We start from the raw sequence: 21,000 nt of genomic DNA, 5'->3' as shown, positions 1-21,000 counted from the left end.
TTCTAGAGATGAGCGATTTTTCGTTCTTACATTATTACGTGTACATTTATATACATATACTCTTTATTGCTTGGATTAACTTCGGTTTCACATTTCTACGGTTTAATATTTCCCAGATCTTCTTATGTGGCGCCCGATCAAATACTTTTTCCAAGTCCACAAAACATAGAAACAACTTACTGTTATGTTGTAGGGCTTTTTCTGATAACTGTCTCACCGTGAATATGAGATCGGTTGTACCTCGCCCTGGCCTAAAGCCGCATTGGCTGTCATCCAGTGTGGCCTCGATATTTTCTCGCAGCTTTTTCTCTAGTATTATTTCGTAGATTTTACTAGCAACTACCAACAATGATATTCCCCTGTAGTTAGAACACTTATGTTTATCACCTTTTTTGTGTAATGGTAGAATAGTGGCAAGAGTCCAGTCTCTAGGTATGCATCCGGTATGCCAGCAGCTCCTTATGATTTTCCATAGTAACTGTAATCCTTCTCCTTCCATATATTTAATTAGCTCAGCCTTAATATTATCGTGTCCTGCAGCCTTGCGATTTTTTAATTTTAAAATTGCTTCCCTATATTCTTCGTATGTTATGTCATCATTATCTTGTTGTTCATTTAAATTGTACTCCTCCCTGTCATTTTCTATTTCGTTGTTGTCTCCCATTAATAATTCCATAAAATGTTCTCGCCATCTTTCGGTAATCTCTTCATTTTTTAATAATATGTTACCATCTTTGTCCTCTAAACCTGTTACTCCGTTTGATTTCTTTTGTCTTAGGTTTTTTAGGGTCCTATAGAGCAACTTCGCGTTACCCTTACTATCACTTTCCATTTTATTTCCAAATTCTTCCCATTGACGATTCTTAGCTTCTTTAATTTTATTTTTAACCATTATTCTCTGTTCCTTATATTCTTGATAATTACCTTCACTTTTATTACTTATATACTTTTTCCACAATTTTTTTCTTCTTCGAAACTTCCAATTTTATGTCATTATTCAATTATGTCATTCATTATGTCAAATTAGCTAACATTAATTAGAAATAGTGCATTTTAAAGAAAAAATTGATATTGTGCCGATGTGGTTTTGTCCTGAGGGTATCACCCCTTGTTTAGGGTGAAAAAACATTCGTTCAAGATAGTTCCGGAAATGAATAAATTGACTAAGTCTAATGTTTATAGAGTCTTTTGTCTTTTGTTCTATAGAGTTTTTTCACAGTCAATACTTTTCGAGTTACATGCGAATTAATTTGTTCATTTTCAATAAAAAAAACACGTTTCCAGACGGTTATTTGCAAATAACTCAGAAAGTAAGTACTTTACAGGGTTTAAAAAAATGCTTTATTATTATTTTTTAATTTCTAGCATCAAAAGTAAGCAAGTTACGCTCAAAAAGTTGATCCTTTTTTTTATAGAAAATCTCTTGAAAGTCATCCCCTAATCAGCATCCCAAATAAAATTAATAATTACTACTTCACAAGTTACTTTAATTATGTAATGGTTAGAATGATCTGTAACTTTCGTAGATTCAAAGTGCTTATTTTTCAAAAGAGCTGTATTTGAAAGGGCTTGAACGAGTCACTAATCACGAGTGTATGCAAATTTTGAACAGCCATATCTTAAGCAATGTTTGTCTTACGAAAAAACAAAGAATCCAAAATATTCAGAAATGCAAAACCTACGTTTTTTACTGTTTGGGATTTTTGTTATCACTAAGAATTTGGAAGTTATGTGGAAAAAATAGATTTTTTTTTTCAAAGTTTAAACAAAAAATTTTAAAACCAAATTTTTTCAAAAATATACATTTTAAACCGATGAAACTTACGGATAATATAAACAATACACAGCTAAAGTAACCTGTGAAGCGGTAACGAGTAATTTCATTTGGGATGCTAATTAGGGGGTGATTTTCACGATTTTTTTTTCCAAAAAAACATGGACCAACTTTATTTTGAGCGTAACTTGCTTACTTTTCATGCTAGAAATTAAAAAAAAAACAAAAATAAAGTTTTTAACACTTTAAAAAAGTTGTGACGAGTTTTCCTCGAAGAGTGCTTCATTTTTGGTTATTTCACGTTGAAATATTCGATTTAGAATTTGACGAATAAGAACCAAGTATTCATTACCTACAACTCTGTTTCTGCTAGGTCTAAAGACTTATTTATACTTTTTGAGTTATTTGCGAAAAACCGTCTAAAAGCGTGTTTTTTAGGGAACATATTCACTTGCATTAAACTCGAAAAGTATTGACTTTAAGAAACTCTATAGAATAAGCGTTGCTTAGAATTAGTATCAATTTCCGGACTTATCTTTAACGTATGTTTTTTCACCCCCGAGAAGGGGTGATGCTGATCCCTAGGGCAAAAGCACACTGTCACTTTTTCCTTTTACATGTTAGCTATGTTTTTTTATAAAATGTATTCTGCAATCTGCCGGAAGGAGAATAAGCGTTTGCTTTGACAGACGTGAGACTGACATGTCCTTCCAGTGTGTGATTTCCTTTAAGAAACTAGTTAAATTTAAATTTAGTGTTTTTTTTTTGACAGTGAGAGTACTACTTATTGGTGGTTAAATTTCCTTAGAAGCTAAAAATTATCTGGGTCCTGTAGACAGGTCGGCAGGCAGCAGGCGTCCGAGTCTACGCACTTCGTTGTCATAGGGCACATTTAGACGGTTGGCCAACACGTTTTTTCATCCCCGAGAAGGGGTGACACTCACCCCTAGGGCAAAAGCAAACTCACTTTTTTGACATATTGGCTATGTGGATGTCAAATTTTATGTCAATCCAAGCGGTTCTTTAAAAGGACACCGCACACATCTTATGGAAAATATAATGTCACTCAAATTCAATAAAATTGATATGAATAGATTCGTTTTAAATTAACGGTCAATTCTTATCATTGCGCCAACTCTTAATTATGATTAATTACGGCGCAAATTGCAATTAAAGTTTATCGAAATCACATTTTTGGAGTCCATAAATGTCTCAGTTACAATCACTATTGCTCTGGGTGCTATTCAAAACAGCTTAAACCCCGCTGGGCCTAAGCGAATTAGTGAAACTAATCCGCTGATTTATGGAGTACCGGTAATTTGGGTATTTTAAAATATTTTTTTCTCTTTCTAACTTATGTACGTACCCATTTATGATTTCAGATTTATTTATATCAATTTCTGCTCTTATTATTGAAAATACAGAGTTGGCGCAATAATAAGAATGGACCGTTAATTTGAAACGAATCTATCCATATAAATTTTATTGAATTTGAGTGACATTATATTTTCCATAAGATGTGTGCGGTGTCCTTTGGAGCAAAACCGGGAGTACATGGACTAGATTTGTCGCTGGTTAATATCGTTGTGGTGAATAATGATTGATAGGGTGAACAAATAGATTGATGGAAGTTTTTATTATGTACTCTCAGTATCACATATTACGGTTACATAGGTAATGATTTTTAAAAATATCAACCCCGCTTTGGCGCAGAGCTTACAGGGGTTATGGCTGTCCCGCGAGAAATACTCCAAACTGCCAAGGAAACCATCTTGCATTCTCACGTAGATGCCCAATCAGAAAACTAACGCCAACAAACAGCAAATAAACACAACCAGTAAAGTTGACACCATCTATCTATCGCCCGTCGACAAATTCAAACAAAAATATAACTCCAGACCATCTTTTACCACCTTTAGTCCAGACAAATTAATATATGTATTTAATATATTTTTTACCATCAAAAATGAGATATTTTAATCAAATATTGTATCAAATGTAATTTGCAGAATAATTTTGAATTACGTTCCGCTAATGAACTCGCTTTTTTGTCCTTCAAAGTAGAAAAAAGTTTCAATTATATTGCTTAATAGTATAATTGTCAATTGTAACTGTACTAATCCCCAAGTATAAATTTTTAAGTGCTAAACTGATTGATTTACGATGAGTAACCGGGTTGTAAAAATACCGGCATGTGCCTAGATAAAGGGACATCGGTTTACTCGAATTTCATAAGATACAAATATTATCTCTTTGAATTTGCCGACGGGCGAAACATCGATGGACCCGACTTTATCTAGACCGAAACAAATCCCTTACTATGAGCCTACCTCTGACATGAAATCCTTAATCCACTTCACATCTATGATAGGAGTCACATTATCCGCTATCTCAATGAAATCTCAAGCCTATTAGGTATATGGATACGCCATAACTACATCCACTTACAACAATATTGTTAACCATTTACAAAGTTACGAACATAAACTCACCAACAACTCAACGCTATAAAATAAATGATTGATAGATTCAATGAGTTGAATTATCTTTATGTAACTTTAACAAGTAATATTTGAACCTAAATATAAATACAAATAAAAAATTATTAAATAGGTTAGAAAAACAGTGAAACCAAAATAAATCCAATGAAAAATATTCATAGGAAAAATCAATAAAATAAATACTGCTAATAGATTATGTTAGTAATAATAATAATAATATGTAAGTAGGTTTTTTAAAAATAAATAATATTATGTTTATATAAAATGCGTGTCTTTTTTAATCAGTGGCGTGGCTGCAATAGGTGTCGTGAGTGCTAGGGAGTTTATATTATAAACCAGCGGCTCCAACCACTAGCAGAAAATATTATTGGAGAGTATCAGACGGGCTTCCGACGGGGAAGATCGACACTGGATCAAATATTTACAGTCAAACAGATCTTTAGCAAAGTATGGGAACACGATGTTGATGTTCACAACGTGTTTGTAGACTTTAAACAGTCATACGACTCAGTCAAAAGGAACAAACTTTACTATATATATTGGCAATACCACACAAGTTAATAAGACTCATTAAAGCCACAATGAATGAAACTCAGGCACGTGTACGAATACAAAACCACCGGACAGACTTTTTCAACATTTCGCAGGGACTAAAGCAGGGAGATGGGCTGGCCCCAACATTGTTTAACCTGGTACTGGAGTATGCGGTTAGGCAAATGCAAACTGGGCGAGGAAATCTACTGACCAACCGAACGGTTCAACTGGCTGCCTATGCCGATGATATTAATATTATGAGTAGAACATCGACAGGAGTACAGGAAACATATGCAGAGTTAAAAACACAAACAAAAATGCTAGGTCTGGAAATTAACGCAGAAAAAAACCAAAATAATGACTCAGACGAGAAGAAATATAGTCCCACAAAACTTTATACATGAAGATGACATTGAAACGGTTGAAAAGTTTACATACCTGGGAGTAGAAATATAAGTATGCCGACGGATCATAAGTTGGAGAAATACGGAAGAGAATAACGCAGGCAAACAGAGCTTATTTTGCCCTCTCCCATATATTTCAGTCTAAAAGTGTTCACCGAAATACAAAAATGAGAATCTATAAAACCTTAATTCGACCAGTAACATGCTATATGGCAGTGAATTCTGGGTCCTGAAAGAAACCTCCAAAAACAAACTCGACACATTCAAAAGGAAAGTACTTAGGAGAATACTAGGACCTGTGAGGGAAAACGGAATCTTCAGAAGTCAATACAACAACGAGCTTTATCAACTTTATAAGGAAACGCCCCTGTCAGACTTCATTAGAATACAAAGATTGCAATGGGCCGGACATGTGATAAGAATGGGAGAGGATAGGCTACCAAAAAGAGCACTGAATTCTAGAATGCAGGGGAAGAAACCGGTTGGGAAGACACAGTAAACAGCGACGCACAAGCCCTTTTAGGAGTCCGTGTATGGAGAAGAGCAGCCACAGACAGGCAAGGGTGGAGGCAAAGGCTCAATTTGAGCTGTAGTGCCGTAGAAGAAGAAGAAAAAAAATTAATAAGTAATATTTGAACCTAAAGATAAATACGAAGAAAAAATTATTAAATAGGTGAGAAAAACAGTGAAACCAAAATTAATCAAATAAAAATATTCATAGGAAAAATCAATAAAACAAAGACTGCTAATAGATTATGTTAGTAATTATAGTAATAATATGTAAGTAGGTTTTTTAAAAATAAATAATATTATGTTTATACAGGGTGTAACGAAAATACAGGTCATAAATTAAATCACATATTTTGAGACCAAAAATAGTTCGAATGAACCTAATTTACCTTAGTAGGTACAAATATGCACATAAAAAAAGTTACAGCCCTTTGAAGTTACAAAATGAAAATCGATTTTTTCGAATATATCGAAAACTATTAGAGATTTTTTATTGAAAATGAACATGTGGCATTCTTATGGCAGGAACATCTTAAAAAAGAATTATAGTGAAATTTGTGCACCCCATAAAAATTTTATGGGGGTTTTGTTCCCTTAAACCCCCCCAAACTTTTGTGTACGTTCCAATTAAATTATTATTGTGGTACCATTAGTTAAATTCAATATTTTTAAAACTTTTTTGCCTCTTAGTATTTTTTCGATAAGGCAGTTTTTATCGAGTTGCGGCTGCTTTTTTAATATGTTTACATAAAAATTTTATGGGGGTTTTGTTCCTTTAAACCCCCCAAATGTTTGTGTATGTTCCAATTAAGCTTTTACTGCGGTACCATTAGTTAAACACAGTGTTTTTAAAACTTTTTTGATCCTTTGTATTTTTTCGAGAAGGCACTTTTTATCGAGATATTACTTCTTTTTTAATATGGTTCAAAATATACCTAAAAATGTAAATCATAAATAAATTTTCATATTATTACCAAGTCTCCATAATTGTACTTAGCCATATTCAAATATGTGGTGGATTTGACAAATATTCAAAATATCTCGATAAAAACTGACTTTTCGAAAAAGTACTAAGAGGCCAAAAATTTTTTGAAATATTGTGTTTAACTAATGGTACTATAATAATAATTAAATTGGAACGTACACAAAAGTTTGGGAGGGTTTAAAGGAACAAAACCCCCATAAAATTTTTATGGGGTGTCCAAATTTCACTATAATTTTTTTTCAGATACTACTACCATAAGAATGCCACATGTCTATTTTCAATAAAAGATCTCTAATAGTTTTCGATATATTGGAAAAAATCGATTTTTATTTTGTAACTTCAAAGGGCTGTAACTTTTTTTGTGTGCACATTTGTACTAAGGTAAGTTAGGTTTAATCGAACTATTTTTGGTCCCAGAATATGTGACTATATTTATGACCTGTATTTTTGTTACACCCTGTATAAAATGCGTGTCTTTTTTAATCAGTGACGTGGCTGCAATAGGTGTCGTGAGTGCTAGGGAGTTTATATTATAAACCAGCGGCTCCAACCACTAGCAGAAAATATTATTGGAGAGTATCAGACGGGCTTCCGACGGGGAAGATCGACACAGGGTCAAATATTTACAGTCAAAACAGATCTTTAGCAAAGTATGGGAACACGATGTTGATGTTCACAACGTGTTTGTAGACTTTAAACAGGTATACGACTCAGGTGGCCAAACTGTGGCTCGCGAACCACATGTGGCTCTTTGAATGATTATTTGTGGCTCTCAATAAATGTACCTGAATTACTTTTAATTTTTGTATTTGAAAATGTCTTAAATTACTGACAATAAAATATAAAAGACTAAGTGTAACATCAGGACTTAAACACGGACACCCCTTATCATCGTTACTATTCAATTTGTCCTTGGAAAATCTTCTTCTTCTTTAAGTACCGTGCCAAAATTTTTAGGCGTGGGTAGCTTCCATAACAATTTGCCGATATCGTTCTCGATCTTGTGCGGCATGTAACAATTGATCTGCTGATAAGCCAGTCCATTGACGAAGGTTTCGGAGCCATGAATATTTCTTTCGACCAATTCCTCTTTTTCCTTCGATCTTTCCATTGAGTATTAACTGCAGCATCCTGTATCTGCTACCTCTCATTATATGCCCCAGATATTCAAGTTTTCTCTTTTTTTTTCATCTTCATTAAGTCACCTTCGCCTTGACCTACTCTGTTTAAGACTTCTCTGTTTGAAATGCGTTGAACCCAAGATATTCTGAGCATTCTACGATACGACCACATCTCAAAGGCTTCTAATTTGTTCATCATGTTAACCTTCATGATCCAGGTTTCACATCCATATAGTAATACAGGATACACATAACATTTTAGGAACTTGATTCTTAGTTGTAAATTCAGCTGAGAGTTGCTCAGAATAGATCTAAGTTTCATAAATGCTCCTCTTGCAATACGAGTTTTAATTTCTTCATCCGGATTTAGTGTCTCGTTTATCCAACATCCTAGGTATTTAACTATCCAACATCATTGGAAAATGTAATAAGTAAAATATCATCTGAGCTGACAGCGGGATTTGCGAATCGAGGATCAAAACTATTGCTGACCTTTGCTGATGATTTACGTGCAGTTGCTCATTCTACAAGAAACGTGAGAGAGATGTTTTCACAACTCAAAGAAGAAAGGTAAGCTGGGCCTTCGAATAAATGAAGAAAATACGAAATACATGCTAGTAACCAAAAATCCAAGTCCAAGAGTTAGACAGAACATAACTATTAATGACCACAACTTCTAAATAGTAAAAGAGTTTAAATATCTAGAGGTGGTAATCAGAGATGACACCACATATAAAAGAGGTCAGAGCATGGATAGCTGCGTGGAATAGAGCATTATATATTATACTCCCTATTATCATTATTAAGATCTAAGTTGCTAAAAAGACAATGTAAATTAAGACTGTACATGCCAATTATTCGCCCTATTATTATGGAAGTGAAACATGGACTCTACATCAGCGAGAAATAAAATATGCTGCTGGTTTTTGAAAGGAAAATTCTCAGAATGATATTTGGCCTTAAAAGAGATGAATTGACAGAAGATGGTGAAGGCGCCTCCAAGCTGAATGGGTGACTGTGTATTAAACTGAAAAAATCGTCAGACATATTTATAACTAAGATAATGGGCAGGTCATGTGGTAAGATCAGATGAAGACAGAGTGTTAAGGACAGTGTTTGTCCCAGAAAAAGATGGAAGGATGATGAAGAGTCGAAGTACAGTGGAACCTCGATAAGTCGGATTAATCGGGACCACGGCCGATCCGGGTTATCGAAAATCCGGGTTAGCCGGAGAATATGGTAAAAATTAATACAATACATATAAATAATAAACAAATACACATTATAATTGCAAAAACATGAAATACATATGCACAGTACATCTTCTAAGTATAGTTGTATACAGTAATATTTATTTCTTGGTAAAAAGTCAGCCAAAGTGAAAAAAATGTTTGTTTTGCCTGATGAAAATCGGTCCGGGTTAGCCGGACTTTCGGGTTATTGGAGGCCGACTTGTCGGGGTTCCACTGTATCCTGAATTAGTAAAGCTGCTTGTAGAATTATTTGCATATTTGAAACAACGATGTGAACCATTTTATTTCACTTAAAAATTCGTGAAATCCAAACACTGAGAGAAAAATGTAATACCTTTTTTACACTTTTTAAATAATAGTCCACAGGACATCGTCCTTTTTGGAAGATGATTACAAAAGTCTTAAAAATGGTCTTAACTGCTTTGTTTGAGCGAGTCTACCACTTTCTGAAAAATTTCAGAGTGCAGGTTGGACGCGTTTCCGCGGCCCGCGCCATTAACTTATTTACGTTGGACTAACAAAACGCGGCTGTAAATTTGTCGGACAAGAGATCGACAATATTTATTAATTAAATATAAGTACTTTAAATTGAAAATTAAGAATATATATATATATATATATATATATTTTTACGGCCAGATGGCGCTAGCCACCCATTACCATCACTTTGGCTGCAATATTTGGGAAAACCTTTCGATGCAATTTGATTGGATTAAGGAGAACAGTGCCTACGTTCCTTCTGATGACGCTCCAATAAGAGCAGAAAACTGCAGTTAAAGGGACTGGCTGCACTCCTTATTCTAATTAAAAAGTAAGATTGTTTTTCCTTCGTATTGCAGCCGAATAAAAATGGTACACATTTTTATTATTGAAAATTAAGAGTTTTGTAATTAATAACAAAATCTTAGAGTCCGACACCCGCAAGATGTCACTCTAGCGTGCTAGTTTTGTTATTACAAAACTCTTAATTTTCAACCTAAAGTATTTATATTTAATTAATAAAGATTGTCCATCACTTGTCCGACAAATTTACAGCCGCGTTTTGTTAGTCCGACAACGTAAATATGTTAATGACGCGGGACACGGAAACGCGTCCAACCTCCACTCTAAAAATTTTCAGAAAGTGGTAGACTGGCTCAAAGAAGCAGTTAAGACCATTTTTAAGACTTATGTAATCATCTTCCAAAAGGACGATGTACTGTGGACTATAATGTTTAATTGCGGCTCGCGAAAAATTTCAAATTTTGAAAAATGGCTCGGACCATCAAGGATCTTGGCCACCTGTGCTTGTATATTGGCTGAATTTTCAATACCACACAAGCTAATAAGACTCATTAAAGCCACAATAAATGAAACTCAGGCATGTGTACGAATACAAAACCACCGGACAGACTTTTTCAACATTTCGCAGGGCCTAAAGCAGGGAGATGGGCTGGCCCCAACATTGTTTAACCAGGCACTGTACCACAATAATGAATTTATTGAAACGTTCACAAACGGTTGTTCATGAGATCAAAACCCCCATAAATTTTTTATGGGGTGGACAAATCTCACTATAATTTTGTTTTAAGATGATCCTGCCATAAGAATGATACATGTCCATTTCCAATAATAAATCTTTAACAGTTTTCGATATATTGAAAAGAATCAATTTTCATTTTGTAACTTTAAAGGGCTGTAACTTTTTTATGAGCACATTTGTACTGAGGTAAGTTAGGTTCAATCGAACTATTTTTGATTCCAGAATGTGTGGTATAATTTATGACCAATCTTTTCGGGACATCTATATTGGCTGAATTGGCAATACCACACAAGCTAATAAGACTTATTAAAGCCACAATGAATGAAACTTAGGCATGTGTACGAATACAAAACCACCGGACAGACTTTTTCAACATTTCGCAGGGACTAAAGCAGGGAGATGGGCTGGCCCCAACATTGTTTAACCTGGCACTGGAGTATGCGGTTAGGCAAATGCAAACTGGGCGAGGAAATCTACTGACCAACCGAACGGTTCAACTGGCCGCCTATGCCGATGATATTAATATTATGAGTAGAACATCAACAGGAGCACAGGAAACATATGCAGAGTTAAAAACACAAACAAAAATGCTAGGTCTGGAAATTAACGCAGAAAAAACAAAAATAATGACTCAGACGAGAAGAAATATAATCCCACAAAACATTATACATGAAGATGACATTGAAACGGTTGAAAAGTTTACATACCTGGGAGTAGAAATATAAGTATGCCGACGGATCAGAAGTTGGAGAAATACGAAGAGAATAACGCAGGCAAACAGAGCTTATTTTGCCCTCTCCCATATATTTCAGTCTAAAAGTGTTCACCGAAATACAAAGATGAGAATCTATAAAACCTTAATTCGACCAATAACATGCTATGGCAGTTAAGCCTGGGTCCTGAAAGAAACATCCAAAAACAAACTCAACACATTCGAAAGGAAAGTACTTAGGAGAATACTAAGACCTGTGAGGGAAAACGGAATCTTCAGAAGTCAATACAACAACGAGCTTTATCAACTTTATAAGGAAACGCCCCTGTCAGACTTCATTAGAATACAAAGATTGCAATGAGCCGGACACGTGATAAAAAGAGCACTGAATTCTAGAATGCAGGGGAAGAGACCGGTTGGAAAGACACAGTAAACAGCGACGCACAAGCCCTTTTAGGGGTCAGTGTATGGAGAAGAGCAGCCACAGACAGGCAAGGGTGGAGGCAAAAATTAAAGGAGGCAAAGGCTCAATTTGAGCTGTAGTGCCGTAGAAGAAGAAGAAAAAAATTAATAAGTAATATTTGAACTTAAATATAAATACGGACAAAAAATTATTAAATAGGTTAGACAACAGTGAAACCAAAATAAATCAAATAAAAATATTCATAGGAAAAATCAATAAAACAAAGACTGCTAATAGATTATGTTAGTAATTATAATAATATTATGTAAGTAGGTTTTTTAAAAATAAATAATATGTATATAAAATGCGTGTCTTTTTTTAATCAGTGGCGTGGCTGCAATAGGTGTCATGAGTGCCACGCCACTTTCCAAATAATCTAGAGGGTTGTCGAAATCTTATGTTCATTTCTAATTTTTTTAGCAAAGATATTACAAACTAGTAGGTATACGTCGTCCTCAGAAGCAGGAATATTAAAATTAAGGGGAGATATGCTGCAGGAAAAGAGCACGACTTATTGTAAAAATAGTAGTTCACAAGAAAGGTGATAAAACTGTCCGTCCAGGGAAATACGCTAGAAATAGACCATGTTCGGGGCACTGAATTATCCAGGTAGCTGATAACTTTTTTAGTTATTGTAGACCTATGGTATGAAAACCTACCTGTTTCCTGCCTAGAGTTCGCGGCCGTTTTTTAATTATTAGCAATTTAGTGCAAAAAACGCGATTTTTTGCACTCCATTAAGAAGCTAAATAGTTGGAATAAAATTACAAAATTTAATTTTTTAGAACATTGAAAAATTTTCAAAACGCCGATTTTTAAAAGTTAAAAAGTTAATTTGTTTCTTTGCATATTGCAAAATAAGTGAAAATCGTTATTTGTTAATAACTATTATTAAAACTAACTTAAAACTTTAGTCAGTGGCGGCTTTTGGGGGTAGGCAGGATAGGCCGGGCCTACCCAATAATTTTAAGAGCTTTGAAATAGAAAAAGACATATTCAAAAATTATGTTAAAGCATGTAAATAACTTTTAAATGTACTAAATCACTCAATACATTAGCGTCCGTTAAGACAACTTTGTTATTACCACATTCACAGAAAGCATCGAATCGTATTTTAAATATCATAGGCCCGCTCGGAGCTGGCCGACTCCGCTCACATAAGATCTCCGTACAAAAAGCGTTCGAAGTGAAGTAGCTTGCCGGACAACGATTTTTATATTCGCTCTGAGCGTTAACAAAGTGTCAAAGCATAATCGACCGACCTGCTCATGGTGGCGGTTTTTTGAAATTTTATAAGGACGCTTTGTGTATGTTTAAATGAGATATTTAAAAAAAATGCCGTGTCACGCTAGTGATACTATGTATTAATATAAACAGAAAATAAAAACGCACTTAATCTGATATAAATTCTTCACTTTCCAATATTGATTATCAGTTTGATTTTGTATACATAACCTCACTATCGCAGTTTATGTCAATAAATCTTTATTAACGAAAAAGAAAATATTTTTGTTGCACTATAAATTACAGTATAAATTAATAACTAATGAATTCTAACAATTGTATTCGGTTATTATCACTACAAAATAAAATATTCAAGTTTAACAAAATAATCCCATAAGACTCAATGTTAAAACGTCCTTACAAAATCTGACAGCGTGTCATGTGACTGTAAGTAGAGGGGAGACACACGGAGCCAATTGTCGTGTTATGCCTGGTGTATAGGCCCGATTCAAACTGGCCTTCGCTCACTTCACACTTCGCCGGGCCTCGTTGCCGATAACAGAATTATCGAATTGTAACTGACAAATTTGCACAAAGCAAAGAGAGAAGAATAAACCTGATCTATAAATAATAAAATATGTAAACTATTTGTATATTTTAGTTCATAATTTGATTTAGTTTTTAAAATATAATTAAATGTAAATCTGTTACAGTTACCTTCTAAGTATTTTTATAGTGTGGGAAATAGAGGTTGAACCTCGCAAAATGGACACAAGTCCGGTTTTATTTTATTTCTGGTATATCAAGGGGACTAACTTTTTCTTAAAAAATTTCGCCGCGGAACCCCAATTTCATCCCTTTAAAGGGGATAATTTGGGGTTTTTGCGAAACGTAGCCCTTCCTGTACGTTTTCCAAAAAATTTGCTTTATAGTAAAATGAAGGGGACTATATTTCCTACCATTTATTTCCCGACAGAATATGTCTATCACCCACCGTTTAGCGGGGGTGGCGCCCCAAAGTTGACAAATTTAAAAAAAATATTTAAAAAAATTATGTTTCCCTAACTGTAATGAAAATTAAGAAGAAACCCTAGGGAAATTAATCACAAGTAAGTGGCTGATTTTTTGGTATAGGTTTCATTTAAGGGGAATTGCCCATTTTTTAATTACGGGGTGTTACATTTTAAAAAACCCCTTTTTCTCATTACCTATGCATTTTTTTAAAACAAAATTATACAGAATTAAAGACCACTATTTTCTCAACAAATAAGGCCCTATGCATTTTTTTCGTATCAGCAACCGTTACGGCACAGCAAACGGCGCCGCAAACCTCAGAAATGCTTTGGCGTGCTCCAGTTTTTGTTTTTTTTTTTTTTCGTCACCCATTCATTTTATGGATAACGTACTTATGGAAAATAAAAGAACACACTGTCTGATACACATTATGACTTATGCATATTTTATTTTCTTTGCACCCTAAAACCACAGTGGTGGCCCAAAATCAATTTTTTATTATTTTCTTAATTAATTCTCCTTTTTTTGGGTGGTTCCGGGGAAAATATGGGGGTGCATTATACAAATTTGTAAATAACACTAGTACATGGATAATCGCTGAAAGTTTTTTTTACTCTAGCATAGGCAGTTCAAATGGTATAAAGAGGGGTTTTTTTAAAATGTAACACCCTGTAATTAAAAAATTTGCAATTGCCCTTAAATGAAACCTATATTAAAAAATCAGCCACTTATTTGTGATTATTGCCGCAGGGCTTCTTCTTAATTTTCATTACAGTTAGGGAAAAATATTTTTTTAAAACATCTTTTTTAAAAATTTGTCAACTTGGGGTGCCACCCCCGCTAAACGGTGGGTGATAGACATATGCTGTCGGAAAATAAATAGTAGGAAATATAGTCCTCTTCATTTTACTATTAAGTAATTTTTTTGCAAAACGTACAGGAATGGCTACGTTTCGCAAAAACCACAAATTACCCCCTTTAAAGGGATGAAAAGGGGGGTTCCGGGGCGAAATTGTTTAAGAAAAACGTTTTGCATAACGACACCCCTTGATATACCAGAAAAAAAAACCGGACTTGTGTCCATTTTGCGAGGTTCAACCGCTGTTTCCTACACCTACACTATTATACATAAAAATAAATTTATATTTGCATATTATGTATTATTATACATATCTATATGTAATTTGCTGGCTTGGCCTACCCAAAATTTTACCCCACCAGCCGCCACTGACTTTAGTGCTTCACCCAAATTTGGGTATTGACTACTTAACAAACCCTCGAAATTTGAAACCGATCCATTTAGGTATTAGTTTAAAAGTTATTCTATTTGTTTATCCCAGACACGTTTGTTTTGCAATAACATAAGACAGAAAATAATGAAGATACGGCAATTCTGCGGATGCCAAATGGAAGTAGAAGAATGATACTATCAACATTTATTAAAAAATATAAAAAAAATTATCTAATACAGTCAAAAATACTAATGCCAAATTTTTGAAATTTTGTAGTTTAAAAACATTTAGAATAACTTTAAAAATATTATCCGTAGGAAAAATCTTTGTACATACTCGGAAAGCTGCTATTTTACACTAATTTTTAAAAATGTAGTTCAATTGGTGATCAGTCATGGTAAGTGAAGAGGGAATCTGGGGACCGACAAATGCACGAGTTCAAAAACTAAAAAAGCAACTTAAAACTACTACCATTTTCTATATCTCGGGATCTACTGAATGGATTTTGATCTTTCTTTTTTAATTAATATGTACTTTCTGTGTATGTTACAAATATGCAATTTGTCTAGACATTTATTAATTAATAAACAGTCTAATTTGTTTAAACCATTTTTAAAAAGATAATTTTTCCCAAAAATCCATTTTTTTAAACAATACTATCATTATTAATCGTAGAAAAAGATAAGGTATACTTTAATAAATAAATTATCTTCAATAAATAATTATTTAATAAAAATAATTTATTTATTAAAGGTTACTTTAACTTTTTCTATGATCATTAATTATATATACTATGATTAAAAATAGACTTGGAAAAAAAATATTTTTCCAAGAATTGTTTAAGCAGATTAGACTGTTTATTAATTAATAAATTTATAAACAAATTAAATATTTGTAATGTAAATAGAAATTACATACAAATTAAAACAAGAATGATCAAAATCCATTGAGTATATCCGGAGATACAGATAATTGTATTAGTTTGAAATTGCTTTTTCGGTATTTGAACTCGGTGGATTTGTAGATTCCGAATAGTAACCATTTGAACTACATACATTTGAGGTTTGTGCAAATTTTTTAACAAAAACCCCATTATTTAAAATGGCGTCAATGAGATTTCTTAATTATTATAAATAAAAATTAGCCGTGAATTAAAAAAAAAAACACATGGCTAAGTTTGGCCCAAATGAACATAGAGGTTAAATTTTTTATGTGAAAATTCGTATTAAAATAGCTTTTCGAATGTATAAAAAGATTTTTTTCTACCGACAATATTTTAAAATTATTCTAAATGTTTATAAACTACAAAATTTCAAAAATTTGGAGTTAGGATTTTTGACTATATTAAATAATTTTTTATCTTTTTTTTAATACATTTTGATATTATCACTCTTCTACTTTCATTTGGCATACGCAGAATTGCCTTATCTTCATTATTTTCTACCTTATGTTATTGCAAAACAAAGTTCGTTGGGATAAACGAATAGAATAATTTTTAAACTAATTAATGAATCGGTCTCAAATTGAGGGTTTGTTAAGTACCCCAATACTCAACTTTGGGAGAAACCTTTTTAGTAAAAGTTATTAACAATTATCGGTTTATATTTATTTTGCAATTTGCGAAGCAACAAATTGATTTTTTTATCATTCAAAAATCGGCATTTTGAAGCTTTTTTAATGTTCTATAATATCAAACTCTGTAATTTTATATCTATTTAGCTTTTTAATGGGGTGCAAAAAATTGAAAAAATCGCGTTTGTTTCACTAAATTGTTAATAAGTAAAAAACGGACGCGAACTTTAGGCAGAAAACTGGTAGGTTTTCTTCCTATAAGTCTACAATAAGTAAAAAAACAGTACTCAGCTACCTGGATATTTCAGTGTCCTGAGAAAATCATCATTTCTCTGGACTATGTGAAAATTACAGCGTAATCTGTAATAGGGCTTTTCATTCACAGTCATTTGTTTCGAGCTTCTGTCATATGTCGTTTAATCCGTGTATATTAATACAAGAATAAAAAACCGCTAAACGCCGTAAAAATGAGTGGCGCATAAAATATTCCAGCTACAAAAGATCTGATATGAATGTTACGTGGCGCGAAAATGGATTTTTATTTGATGCAAAACAAAATTCTAGTTTTATTTTAAAAGATTTTTCCATAATATTTGCTAAATTTGAAGTAAACGCGCCACAAAAGAGTAACTTTGATACAGTTTGAATTTTGAAACTCTTTTGTGGCGCGTTTACTTTAAATTTAGCAAATATTATGGAAAAATCTTTTAAAATAAAACTAGAATTTTGTTTTGCATCAAATGAAAATCCATTTTCGCGCCACGTAACATTCATATCAGATCTTTTGTAGCTGGAATATTTTATGCGCCACTCATTTTTACGGCTTTAGCGGTTTTTTATTCGTATATCAGGAGTTTTTCAAAGTTATTTATAAATTAAATGTATGAAGTTGAATGCAATGTTCCTCTATTACACGTCAAGCTTTATAAATGGTCACCTTTGTTGCATTATCTCCCAAATCATCTAGTGTCCATCGAATGTACACTAGATGTTTTTCTATTCGAAATAGATTGAAAAAAAATATATTGAGATAGCCGGTAAATGAAGTCGGATTGCCCGTTGCCAGATCAAATTTAGCGTCGTAACCACTACAACTCATAAACCATTTGGGGAATAATCGTTAATTGGATTATACTTTTGTATCTTAATAACTTCTCTAAACGGCTTAACCGATTTTGATCAGTAAACATGAGTTTGAAACGTATTGACCAGTAGTATCTGATGGATCTAAGGTCAAGTATGATAACTGAAGCTATTAGGTACAGGAATTATTTAGCTTTCGAAACCGTTTTTCCCACAGAAAATAGATTTTATCATATTTATGAAGCCTATAACCTAAAAATTTGAATTTTCCCGGATATGAGGTATACATCGTTAGATTCGTCTTGAGTCCTTATACAAACGCTCAGTTATTGGCACAATTCGTACGTTGAAATGTTGAGTAATTGTCGAAAAACCAAAATTTTCAAAATTTAGCTTTTCAGTTTTTCGGCTATACTGAGCCGTGTGTATGTCTGATCCTGACGTCTTAGACACCATTTGAAAGCTTAAGTCAACACTATTGATTTGATATATTTGCGGTTCTCATGCCTCTTCTTGATCCGAATATATATACCCCCAAAAAATATGTCGTTTTGTACCTACAAAGTCCTATAGCTGGCTTATGGGTGGTCAAAAGTCACAAACTACACCGGTTCTAAATCGGCCCTGACCCCCTCTTTAAATACAGAGAAAAAATATCAAATCGGTTTAAGGCTATGGGTACACAATTCGCACATATTTTACGTGTATCCCTACTTTTTCTGTCTTTACACGGCAAATTACGCGTAGTAAAATTCACACTGGTATGGATATGTAAACATTACTAGAATGTCATTCTACTTGAAAATGTCATCATTAATTTAAAGAGATGGGTTTTGAATGTTCTTGGATAACTGTTATTTTTATAATTGGAAATTATTAATTCAGTTAATAAATGTGATAATTTTTTCACTAACTATGTATTCAGTGATTGTAATAATTTATTTGTACAACAAAGACTAATACTCAATCGAGAAAAGAGGAAAAGTATTGAAAGTGATTTTTTAATAATATATTGTTATGGAACGCTTACAATTTTGAACATCTTTAACAACAAAATACTTGGATCACAGAATATATTATCCTGATGTATTCTCTGCTTGGATCTTCCACAAATTATACACAATAAATAACTTTTTATTAAGTTCACGTCTTAAATCAATTATTTATCAAATACACTATATTTCAATAATATTTAATCAATAACTCAGCATATTCCCGATGCAATGTCAAATATTTAAAATTGTCACTGATTGTCAGTGTCTGACTGACAATATATTATGCTGACAATATTATATTCGGCTGAGTGCGTTGTAAGACAAAGATAGATTTGGAAAATATTACCACGGCATTGTGTTTATTTTTTTTGAATCCTGAAAAAACCAATAAATATTTTTGAAAAATTTAAACGCAGAATGAAAGACTTAATTATTACCGAGGGCCGAAAGTCCCTTAGAATAAATAAAAAGTTTATTTTGAATGGTATATTTGAAATTAAAAATCACACTAAATTTTCTCTTAGTTTTTCACCCCTGTAACTTATTAAAATAAACAATATAGAAGTTCTCAGGGACTTTCGGCCCTCGCAAATAACGTGGTCTTTCATTCTGCGTTTAAATTTTTCAAAAATACTTATTAGTTTTCTCAGGATTCGAAAAAAATGAATCCCCATTTGAATAGCATTGCAACGGAAAATACGTACCGATCCTCTTAACTTTCAAACACACATACATACATATCCACAAACATTTTCCCTTTTTTAAATAAAAATTGAATCACATTTCTAAGCTCTATAACTTTTGAATGGTATAACCGATTTTCAAAATTAGACGTGCGTTGGAAAGGTAATGATCAGTTCTATTAGAAACCGCAAAGGTTGGACTTAAATTTTCGAAGTTTTTGGGAGTTTTGGGGACCAGAACGAAAAACAGACCCTAAATAGGAAGGGCCGTAAAATCGACACCCTTGGACCAAAATGGATGGTTGACATATGAATGGGTGAGTCTTTTTCTGAACTTGAAGATGGGAGTTGGCACAATTTTCAATTCAGTCAGATTTAGAAAATTGAAAATTTCGTGTATATAGTAGTGTCGCGTGTAGGGGGGTGTATTTCTGCGCCACTGGTGAGAACTGCCGTTATCTGGTAATCTTTCCGATATAAAACTAACAGCTTCGATAACTAATAAATCGAAAACTATTAATTTTATCAAAAAAATGTATAATGAACATTTTTTGTTTATAATTAATATTTTTACCAGCATTTGCGGTCAAAATATAAAAAAAAATTTCCACCCTCGAGATGAGGTGGCAACTGCCCCCTTGGTAAAAGCGTCTTTCGGCATCATATAGATTTTGATCCTTGGACTATCCACTACTTATTGTCAAATTTTTAAACAAATCTATCCATTCTGTAAAAATTGCGAAGTGAAAAATTTCAGTTCCTGGACTAATTATACCTTTGGAGCTCTATCATTTCTGAACGGCTTACCTGATGTTGATCACTAAACATGAATTTGAAATGTATTGACAAGTAGTATCTGATGCATCCAAGATCGAGTAGGATAACTGAACGTATTACAGGAATTATTGAGCTTGAAAAACCGTTTTTCCCATAAGAAATAGATTTGATCATACTTATGAACCCTATAACTTAAAAATTCGAATTTTCCCAGGTATAAGGTATACACCGTTAGACGCGTCCTGAGTCCTACAAACGCTCAGTTATTGGCGCAATTCGTAGGTTGAAATTTTGAGTAATTGTCGAAAAACCAAAATTTTCAAAGTTTAATTTTTCAGTTTTTTGGCTATGGTGAGCAGTGCGTATGTCTCAGCTTGATCGCTTAAGGGCCATTTGAAAGCTTAGCTCAACCCTATTAATTTGGTGTATTTGCGGTTTTCCTATCTTTTCTTGAACCTAAGATATATACGCCCAAAAAATATGCTATTTTGTATCTACTTAGTCCTCTAGCTAACTTACGGGTAGTCAGAAGTCAAAAATTAGACCGGTACTGAATCGGCCCTCACACCCTCTTGAAACACAGAAGAAAAAAATTCAGATCGGTTTAACTTTTCCACACACATACATACATACATACATAC

The sequence above is a fragment of the Diabrotica virgifera genome, chromosome 9 (assembly GCF_917563875.1).
Source record: "Diabrotica virgifera virgifera chromosome 9, PGI_DIABVI_V3a".
Classification (NCBI taxonomy): domain Eukaryota; kingdom Metazoa; phylum Arthropoda; class Insecta; order Coleoptera; family Chrysomelidae; genus Diabrotica; species Diabrotica virgifera.
This window is presented reverse-complemented; position numbering follows the sequence as displayed.